Below are 12,002 nucleotides of genomic sequence, written 5' to 3'. Positions count from 1 at the left end.
TCCCCCGGGCGCTGGAGTATATTGACAACAGGAGAGGGCGCTGGAGTATATTGACAACAGAGAGGTGCTGGAGTATATTGACAACAGGAGAGGGGCTGGAGTATTGACAACAGGAGAGGTGCTGGAATATATTGACAACAGGAGAGGGTGCTGGAGTATATTGACAACAGGAGAGGGCGCTGGAGTATATTGACAACAGGAGAGGGGCTGAGGTATATTGACAACAGGAGAGGGTGCTGGAGTATATTGACAACAGGAGAGGGTGCTGGAGTATATTGACAACAGGAGAGGGTGCTGGAGTATATTGACACAGGAGAGGTGCTGAAAATTATATAGCTTACATTACATTGCACAATTTAATTTGATTAAATTGTTATTGTTAACTTATTATTTTCAACGTTTTAAATCAAGTTAGTTGAATCAGATCAGTTCTTTGTATTTTAATGAGCTTGTAGTTTTAAATTCTACTCTTTCTCATAAAGCAGGGAAATATTTGTATTTATTTATTTCACCTTTATTTAACCAGGTAGGCCAGTTGAGAACACCTTTATTTAACCAGGTAGGCCAGTTGAGAACACCTTTATTTAACCAGGTAGGCCAGTTGAGAACACCTTTATTTAACCAGGTAGGCCAGTTGAGAACACCTTTATTTAACCAGGTAGGCCAGTTGAGAACACCTTTATTTAACCAGGTAGGCCAGTTGAGAACACCTTTATTTAACCAGGTAGGCCAGTTGAGAACACCTTTATTTAACCAGGTAGGCCAGTTGAGAACACCTTTATTTAACCAGGTAGGCCAGTTGAGAACAAGTTCTCATTTACAACTGCGACCTGGCCAAGATAAAGCAAAGCAGTGTGACAAAAACAACAACACAGAGTTACACATAAACAAACGTACAGTCAATAACACAATAGAAAAATCTATGTACAGTGTGTGCAAATGTAGAAGATTAGGGAGGTAGTCAATAAATAGGCCATAGAGGTGAAATAATTACAATTTATCAATTAAACACTGGAGTGATAGATGTGCAGATGATGATGTGCAAGTAGAGATACTGGGGTGCAAAAGAGCAAGAGGATAAGTAACAATATGGGGATGAGGTAGTCGGGTGTGCTATTTACAGATGGGCTGTGTACAGGTACAGTGTACAGGTAAGCTGCTCTGACAGCTGATGTTTAAAGTTAGAGAGGGAGATATAAGACTCCAGCTTCAGAGAATATTGCAATTCGTTCCAGTCATTGGTAGCAGAGAACTGGAAGGAAAGGCGGCCAAAGGAAGTGTTGGCTTTGGCGATGACCAGTGCAATATACCTGCTGGAGCGCGTGCTATGGGTGGGTGTTGCTATGGTGACCAGTGAGCTGAGATAAGGTGGGGCTTTACCTAGCAAATACTTATAGATGACCTGGAGACAGTGGGTTTGGCGACAGATATGTAGTGAGGGCCAGCCAACGAGAGCATACAGGTCGCAGTGGTGGGTAGTGTATATGGGGCTTTGGTGATAAAACGGATGGCACTGTGATAGACTACATCCAGTTTGCTGAGTAGAGTGTTGGAGGCTATTTTGTAAATTACATCGCCGAAGTCGAGGACCTGTAGGATGGTCAGTTTTACGAGGGTATGTTTGGCGGCATGAGTGAAGGAGGCTTTGTTGCGAAATAGGAAGCCGATTCTAGATTTAATTTTGGATTGGAGATGCTTAATGTGGGTCTGGAAGGAGAGTTTACAGTCTAACCAGACACCTAGGTATTTGTAGTTGTCCACATATTCTAAGTCAGAACCGTCCAGAGTAGTGATGCTAGTCGGGCGGGTGGGTGCGGGCAGCAATCGGTTGAAGAGCATGCACTTAGTTTTACTAGCATTTAAAAGCAGTTGGAGGCCACGGAAGGAGTGTTGTATGGCGTTGAAGCTCGTTTGGAGGTTTGTTAGCACAGTGTCCAAAGAAGGGCCAGATGTATACAGAATGGTGTCGTCTGCATAGAGGTGGATCAGAGAATCACCTGCAGCAAGAGCGACATCATTGATATATACAGAGAAAAGAGTCAGCCCGAGAATTGAACCCTGTGCCACCCCCATAGAGACTGCCAGAGGTCCGGACAACAGGCCCTCCGATTTGACACACTGAACTCTGCCTGAGAAGTAGTTGGTGAACCAGGCGAGGCAGTCATCTGAGAAACCAAGGCTATTGAGTCTGCCGATAAGAATGCAGTGATTGAGAGAGTCAAAAGCCTTGGCCAGGTCGATGAAGACGGCTGCACAGTACTGTCTTTTATCGATGGCGGTTATGATATCGTTTAGGACCTTGAGCGTGGCTGAGGTGCACCCATGACCAGCTCGGAAACCAGATTGCATAGTGGAGAAGGTACGGTGGGATTCGAAATGGTCGGTGATCTTTTTGTTAACATGGCTTTTGAAGACTTTAGAAAGGCAGGGCGGATATAGGTCTGTAACAGTTTGGGTCCAGGGTGTCTCCCCCTTTGAAGAGGGGGATGACCGTGGCAGCTTTCCAATCTTTGGGGATCTCAGACGATACGAGGTTGAACAGGCTAGTAATAGGGGTTGCAACAATTTCGGCGGATAATTTTAGAAAGAGAGGGTCCAGATTTTCTAGCCCAGCTGATTTGTAGGGATCCAGATTTTGCTGTTCATTCAGAACATCAGCTGTCTGGATTTGGGTGAAGGAGAAGCAGGGGGGCTTGTGCAAGTTGCTGCAGGGGGTGCTGAGATGTTGGCCAGGGTAGGGGTAGCCAGGTGGAAAGCATGGCCAGCCGTGGAAAAATGTTTATTGAAATGATCGATTATCGTAGGTTTATTGATGGTGACAGTGTTTCCAAGCCTCAGAGCAGTGGGCAGCTGGGAGGAGGTGCTCTTATTCTCCATGGACTTTACAGTGTCCGAGAACTTTTTTGAGTTTGTGTTGCAGGAAGCAAATTTCTGTTAGAAAAAGCTAACCTTAGCTTTCCTAACTGACTGAGTATATTGGTTCCTGACTTCCCTGAAAAGTTGCACATCGCGGGGGCTATTTGATGCTAATGCAGAACGCCACAGGATGTTTTTGTGCTGGTCAAGGGCAGTCAGGTCTGGAGTGAACCAAGGGCGATATCTGTTTTCAGTTCTACACTTTTAGTTCTACAAAGATGAAGGTGTACTAGACAGACAGATTTAGACCGAGACACAGAGAGAGATAATTCACAAAATGGGACAAACGGCAAATGCATGCAGAATTCTGCAAAAAATATCCTCCATGTACGACGTAAAACACCAAATAATGTATGCAGATTAGAATTAGGCCGATTCCCGTTAATTATCAAAATCCAGAAAAGAGACGTTAAATTCTACAACCAAGTAATAGGAAGTGATTCCCAAACCGTCCATATTAAAGCCATCACCTACAGAGAGATGAACCTGGAGAAGGGTCCCCTAAGCAAGCTGGTCCTGGGGCTGTGTTCACAAACACAAACAGACCCCACAGAGCCATCACCTACAGAGAGATGAACCTGGAGAAGAGTCCCCTAAGCAAGCTGGTCCTAGGGCTCTGTTCACAAACACAAACAGACCCCACAGAACCCCAGGACAGCAACACAATTAGACCCAACCAAATCATGAGAAAACAAAAAGATCATCACTTGACACATTGGAAAGAATTAACCAAAACAACGGAGCAAACTAGAATGCTATTTGGCCCTAAACAGAGAGTCCACAGTGGCAGAATACCTGACCACTGTGACTGACCCAAACTTAAGGAAAGCTTTGACTATGTACAGACTCAGTGAGCATAGCCTTTCTATTGACAAAGGCCACCGTGGGCAGACCTGGCTCTCAAGAGAAGACAGGCTATGTGCACACTGCCCACAAAATGAGGTGGAAACTGAGCTGCACTTCCTAACCTCCTGCCAAATGTATGACCATATGTGACTCACCACCTGGATTCGGTCTTATGTAGCCATTTGAATTTTTATTTTATTTTTTACATTGGATAAAAGTAGAGACTCAGAGCTACAACATGGTATATCATACACTACAGTTGAGGAACAATGGGAAAGTAATTCTGCTTTGAAAGTTGATAAACTTGTAAACTCAGTTTTGAGAAAATGGCCTTTGAATGTTTTGGTATCTAGTGATGAGCTCCTCTTTGTCTACACCCAGCTCTGCTGGCAACAATTTCATTATGCTTTTTTGCCGATGTTTACTGACACCGGCCATATTCAACGGGTGTTGTACACTTTAGCTTAAGACATGTAGCTAGCTAGCTAGGTAAACAATGAACCTAGCTAAGTAAACAATGAACCTAGCTAGGTAGACAATGAACCTGGCTAAGTAAACAATGAACCTAGCTAGGTAAACAATGAACCTAGCTAGGTAAACAATGAACCTAGCTAGGTAGACAATGAACCTAGCTAGGTAGACAATGAACCTGGCTAAGTAAACAATGAACCTAGCTAGGTAAACAATGAACCTAGCTAGGTAAACAATGAACCTAGCTAGGTAGACAATGAACCTAGCTAGGTAGACAATGAACCTAGCTAGGTAGACAATGAACCTAGCTAAGTAAACAATGAACCTAGCTAGGTAGACAATGAACATAGCTAAGTAAACAATGAACCTAGCTAGGTAGACAATGAACCTATTTAGGTAAACAATGAACCTAGCTAAGTAAACAATGAACCTAGCTAGGTAGACAATGAACCTAGCTAGGTAAACAATGAAGCTAGATAGGTAAACAATGAACCTATTTAGGTAAACAAGGAACCTATTTAGGTAAACAATGAAACGTAGATAGGTAAACAATAAACCTATTTAGTTAAACAATGAACCTAGCTAAGTAAACAACGTGTAAGATCACACACGCCATATAACGTTAGCTAACGAACCAGCCAGCTAACGTTAGCTAGTTAAATAACATTGAACATAGTGCCAAATCATCTCGTTACTACCCTGCATGAATATGCTGGGCGCTAACCAACCAGGTTCAATGTTAGCTAGCTAATATTAGACTCTAACTAGAACAGCAAACGGCTCTGGGAAACGAATAATAACATCAGCTAGGGAGCCAGCCAGATACCGTTAGCTAGCTAGCATATAATACACTTTAGCTTGAAATGAAACCACTTTCTGTCAAAATAATATCTGAATATGTAGATAGCTAACGCCAGACTATTTTACCTGTATACATCATCATGCATGATGGACTCATCTAATATTGTTAGAGACACATATTTCCCTCAGATCACACAGACCCACAAAGAATTTGAAAACAAATCCAATTCAGAAATCTTTTAGGTGAAATACCACAGTGTGCCATCACAGCAGTGAGATTTGTGACCTGTTGCCACAAGAAAAGGGCAACAAGTGAAGAACAAACACCACTGTAAATACAACCCATATTTATGTTGATGTATTTTCCCTTTTGTACATCGTTAAAACACTGCATATAGACATAATATGACATTTGAAATGTTTCTATTCTTTTGGAACTTCTATGAGTGTAATGTTTACTGTTTATTTGTATTGTTCATTTCACTTGCTTTGGTAATGTTAACATACTATGCACTCAAAGTATTCAGACCCCTTGACTTTTTCCACTTTGTTACGTAACAGCCTTATTCTACAATGGATTAACCCCCCCCCAATCTACACACTATACCCCATAATGACAAAGCAAAAACTGTTTTTTAGAAATTTTAGCAAATGTATAAACAAATCTGAAACTTAAATATCTCATTTACATAAGTATTCAGACCCTTTACTCAGTACTTTGTTGAAGCACCTTTGGCAGCAATTACAGCCTCGAGTCTTCTTGGGTATGAAGCTACAAGCTTGGCACACCTGTATTTGGGGAGTTTCTTCCATTCTTCTCTGCAGATCCTCTGAAGCTCTGTCAGGTTGGACGGGGAGCGTCGCTGCAAAGCTATTTTCAGGTCTCTCCAGTGATGTTAGATTGGGTTCAAGTCTGGGCTCTGGCTGGGCCACTCAAGTACATTCAGAGACGTGTCCTGAAGCCACTCCTGTAATGTATTGGCTATGTCTTGGCTATTGTCCTGTTGGAAAGTGAACCTTCACCCCAGTCTGAGGTCCTGAATGCTCTGGAGCAGGTTTTCATCAAGGATCTCTCTGTTCATCTTTCCCTCGATCTTGACTAGTTTCCCAGTCCCTGCCGCTGAAAAACATCAGCACAGCATGATGCTGCCACCACCAGGCTTCACCGTAGGGATGGTGCCAGGTTTCCTCCAGACGTGACGCTTGGTTTCATCAGACCAGAGAATCTTGTTTCTCATAGTCTGAGAGACTTCAGGTGCCTTTTGGCAAACTCCAAGCGGGCTGTCATGTGCGTTTTACTTAGGAGTGACTTCCGTCTGGCCACTCTAACATAAAGGCCTGATTGGTGGAGTGCTGCAGAGATGGTTGTCCTTCTGGAAGGTTCTTCCATCTCCACTGAGGAACTCTGGAACTCTGTCAGAGTGACCATCAGGTTCTTGGTCACCTCCCTGACCAAGGCCCTTTCCCCTGATTGCTCAGTTTGGCCGGGCGGCCAGCTCTAGGAAGAGTGTTGGTGGTTCCAAACTTCGTCCATTTAAGAATGATGGAGGACACTGTGTTCTTGGGGACCTTCAATGGTGCAGAAATGTTTTGGTACCCTTCCCCAGATCTGTGCCTCGACACAATTCTGTCTCGGAGCTCTACGGACAATTCCTTCGACCTCATGGCTTGGTTTTTTCTCTGACATGCACTGTCAACTTGTGGACCTTTATATAGACAGCTGTGTGCCTTTCCAAATCACGTCTAATCAATTGAATTTACCACAGGTGAACACCACTTTGGGCTCCTGCATCTCAGTGCTAGAGGCGTCACTAAAGACCCTGGTTCGATTCCAGGCTGTATCACAACCGGCCGTGATTGGGAGTCGCATAGGGCGGCCCCACAATTGGCCCAGCGTCGTCCCGGTTTGGCCAGAGTATGCCATCGTTGTAAATAAGAATTTGTTCTTAACTGACTTGCCTCAAGTTAGATAAAGGTTAAATAAAATAAATAAATAAAAGTTGTAGAAACATCTCAAGGTTGATCAATGGAAACAAGATACATTTCGAGCCTCATATAAAAGGTTTCACTTTGTCATTATGGGGTATTGTGATGTCATTATGGGGTATTGTGATGTCATTATGGGGTATTGTGTGTAGATTAATGAGAAAAAAATATTTAATTAATTTTAGAATAAGGCTGTAACGTAACAAAAAGTGAAAAAAGTGAAGGAGTCTGAATACTTTCCGAATGCTGTCTATGAGGGAGTACTTAACACTAGGGTAGAGGGGAATACTTAATATGTAGTAGTACTTAACACTATGGTAGAGGGGAATACTTAATATGTAGTAGTACTTAACACTAGGGTAGAGGGAAATACTTAATATGTAGTAGTACTTAACACTATGGTAGAGGGGAATACAGGGTAGAGGGGAATACTTAATATGTAGTAGTACTTAACACTATGGTAGAGGGGAATACTTAATATGTAGTAGTACTTAACACTAGGGTAGAGGGAAATACTTAATATGTAGTAGTACTTAACACTATGGTAGAGGGGAATACAGGGTAGAGGGGAATACTTAATATGTAGTAGTACTTAACACTAGGGTAGAGGGGAATACTTAATATGTAGTAGTACTTAATTAACACTAGGGTAGAGGGAAATACTTAATATGTAGTAGTACTTAACACTAGGGTAGAGGGAAATACTAAATATGTAGTAGTACTTAACACTAGGGTAGAGGGGAATACTTAATATGTAGTAGTACTTAACACTAGGGTAGAGGGAAATACTTAATATGTAGTAGTACTTAACACTAGGGTAGAGGGGAATACTTAATATGTAGTAGTACTTAACACTATGGTAGAGGGGAATACAGGGTAGAGGGGAATACTTAATATGTAGTAGTACTTAACACTAGGGTAGAGGGAAATACTAAATATGTAGTAGTACTTAACACTAGGGTAGAGGGGAATACTTAATATGTAGTAGTACTTAACACTATGGTAGAGGGGAATACAGGGTAGAGGGGAATACTTAATATGTAGTAGTACTTAACACTAGGGTAGAGGGGAATACTTAATATGTAGTAGTACTTAATTAACACTAGGGTAGAGGGAAATACTTAATATGTAGTAGTACTTAACACTAGGGTAGAGGGGAATACTTAATATGTAGTAGTACTTAACACTAGGGTAGAGGGGAATACTTAATATGTAGTAGTACTTAACACTAGGGTAGAGGGAAATACTTAATATGTAGTAGTACTTAACACTAGGGTAGAGGGGAATACTTAATATGTAGTAGTACTTAACACTAGGGTAGAGGGGAATACTTAATATGTAGTAGTACTTAACACTAGGGTAGAGGGGAATACTTAATATGTAGTAGTACTTAATTAACACTAGGGTAGAGGGGAATACAGGGTAGAGGGAAATACTTAATATGTAGTAGTACTTAACACTAGGGTAGAGGGAAATACTAAATATGTAGTAGTACTTAACACTAGGGTAGAGGGAAATACTAAATATGTAGTAGTACTTAACACTAGGGTAGAGGGAAATACTTAATATGTAGTAGTACTTAACACTATGGTAGAGGGGAATACAGGGTAGAGGGGAATACTTAATATGTAGTAGTACTTAACACTAGGGTAGAGGGGAATACTTAATATGTAGTAGTACTTAATTAACACTAGGGTAGAGGGAAATACTTAATATGTAGTAGTACTTAACACTAGGGTAGAGGGGAATACTTAATATGTAGTAGTACTTAACACTAGGGTAGAGGGGAATACTTAATATGTAGTAGTACTTAACACTATGGTAGAGGGGAATACTTAATATGTAGTAGTACTTAATTAACACTAGGGTAGAGGGAAATACTTAATATGTAGTAGTACTTAACACTAGGGTAGAGGGGAATACTTAATATGTAGTAGTACTTAACACTATGGTAGAGGGGAATACTTAATATGTAGTAGTACTTAACACTAGGGTAGAGGGAAATACTAAATATGTAGTAGTACTTAACACTAGGGTAGAGGGGAATACTTAATATGTAGTAGTACTTAACACTAGGGTAGAGGGGAATACAGGGTAGAGGGGAATACTTAATATGTAGTAGTACTTAACACTAGGGTAGAGGGGAATACTTAATATGTAGTAGTACTTAATTAACACTAGGGTAGAGGGAAATACTTAATATGTAGTAGTACTTAACACTAGGGTAGAGGGGAATACTTAATATGTAGTAGTACTTAACACTATGGTAGAGGGGAATACTTAATATGTAGTAGTACTTAACACTAGGGTAGAGGGGAATACTTAATATGTAGTAGTACTTAACACTAGGGTAGAGGGGAATACTTAATATGTAGTAGTACTTAACACTAGGGTAGAGGGGAATACTTAATATGTAGTAGTACTTAACACTATGGTAGAGGGGAATACTTAATATGTAGTAGTACTTAACACTAGGGTAGAGGGGAATACTTAATATGTAGTAGTACTTAACACTAGGGTAGAGGGGAATACTTAATATGTAGTAGTACTTAACACTAGGGTAGAGGGGAATACTTAATATGTAGTAGTACTTAACACTATGGTAGAGGGGAATACAGGGTAGAGGGGAATACTTAATATGTAGTAGTACTTAACACTAGGGTAGAGGGGAATACTTAATATGTAGTAGTACTTAACACTAGGGTAGAGGGGAATACTTAATATGTAGTAGTACTTAACACTAGGGTAGAGGGGAATACAGGGTAGAGGGGAATACTTAATATGTAGTAGTACTTAACACTAGGGTAGAGGGGAATACTTAATATGTAGTAGTACTTAACACTATGGTAGAGGGGAATACTTAATATGTAGTAGTACTTAATTAACACTAGGGTAGAGGGAAATACTTAATATGTAGTAGTACTTAACACTAGGGTAGAGGGGAATACTTAATATGTAGTAGTACTTAATTAACACTAGGGTAGAGGGGAATACTTAATATGTAGTAGTACTTAACACTAGGGTAGAGGGGAATACTAAATATGTAGTAGTACTTAACACTAGGGTAGAGGGGAATACTTAATATGTAGTAGTACTTAACACTATGGTAGAGGGGAATACAGGGTAGAGGGAAATACTTAATATGTAGTAGTACTTAACACTAGGGTAGAGGGGAATACTTAATATGTAGTAGTACTTAACACTAGGGTAGAGGGGAATACTTAATATGTAGTAGTACTTAATTAACACTAGGGTAGAGGGGAATACTTAATATGTAGTAGTACTTAACACTAGGGTAGAGGGGAATACTTAATATGTAGTAGTACTTAACACTAGGGTAGAGGGGAATACTTAATATGTAGTAGTACTTAACACTATGGTAGAGGGGAATACAGGGTAGAGGGGAATACTTAATATGTAGTAGTACTTAACACTAGGGTAGAGGGGAATACTTAATATGTAGTAGTACTTAATTAACACTAGGGTAGAGGGGAATACTTAATATGTAGTAGTACTTAACACTATGGTAGAGGGGAATACTTAATATGTAGTATTCCTTAACACTAGGGTAGAGGGAAATACTTAATATGTAGTAGTACTTAATTAACACTAGGGTAGAGGGGAATACTTAATATGTAGTATTCCTTAACACTAGGGTAGAGGGGAATACTTAATATGTAGTAGTACTTAACACTATGGTAGAGGGGAATACAGGGTAGAGGGGAATACTTAATATGTAGTAGTACTTAACACTAGGGTAGAGGGGAATACTTAATATGTAGTATTCCTTAACACTAGGGTAGAGGGAAATACTTAATATGTAGTAGTACTTAATTAACACTAGGGTAGAGGGGAATACTTAATATGTAGTATTCCTTAACACTATGGTAGAGGGGAATGTAGACAACTTTAAGACAGCTTGGGATGTGGGTCGGTGTGGCTAAAATGTCAGGGCAGAATTTTTGTCCCAGTCCGCCCCTGCACACGCACACACACACACACACACACACACACACACACACACACACACACACACACACACACACACACACACACACACACACACACACACACACACACACACACACACACACACACACACACACACACACACACACACACACACACACACACACACACACACACACACACACGTCACCTGTATGAGACACTTGCTGACATCCGAGGCGCAGAGGGCCTTGTTGCAGGCGCTGGTCTGAGACGGTTCTGATAGGACCAGGAGGAGGAGGAGGGCAGCGGAGGCTGGAACCAGAACATACAGCTGGCCAGGCCTCATCCTGACGGTCAGCTAGTAGGCTGTACACACACGCCTGGCGGTCTGGTTGTCTCCACACACACACACACACACACAGCAACACTCTGTCCGTCTGTCTGTATGTCTGTCTGTCCGTCCACCTGGGTCAACATAAGAAAAAATGGTGTCAGTGCTGGGAGGTGGGATGTGGTGGTGTGTGTGTGTGTGTGTGTGTGTGTGTGTGTGTGTGTGCTTAAATCAATAAACACAAGCAGGTCTACATACATATACCAGACAGACAGGGAGGTCTATAGACATATACCAGACAGACAGGGAGGTCTATAAACATATACCAGACAGACAGACAGGGAGGTCTATAGACATATACCAGACAGACAGGGAGGTCTATAGACATATACCAGACATACAGACAGGGAGGTCTACAGACATATACCAGACAGACAGGGAGGTCTATAGACATATACCAGACAGACAGGGAGGTCTATAGACATATACCAGACAGACAGGGAGGTCTATAGACATATACCAGACAGACAGGGAGGTCTATAGACATATACCAGACAGACAGGGAGGTCTACAGACATATACCAGACAGACAGGGAGGTCTACAGACATATACCAGACAGACAGGGAGGTCTATAGACATATACCAGACATACAGGGAGGTCTATAGACATATACCAGACATACAGACAGGGAGGTCTAC

Source organism: Salvelinus namaycush, unplaced genomic scaffold (genome assembly GCF_016432855.1).
Source record: "Salvelinus namaycush isolate Seneca unplaced genomic scaffold, SaNama_1.0 Scaffold89, whole genome shotgun sequence".
NCBI classification, from domain to species: domain Eukaryota; kingdom Metazoa; phylum Chordata; class Actinopteri; order Salmoniformes; family Salmonidae; genus Salvelinus; species Salvelinus namaycush.
The sequence above is the reverse complement of the archived record's forward strand: the minus strand, read 5'-3'. Positions refer to the sequence as shown.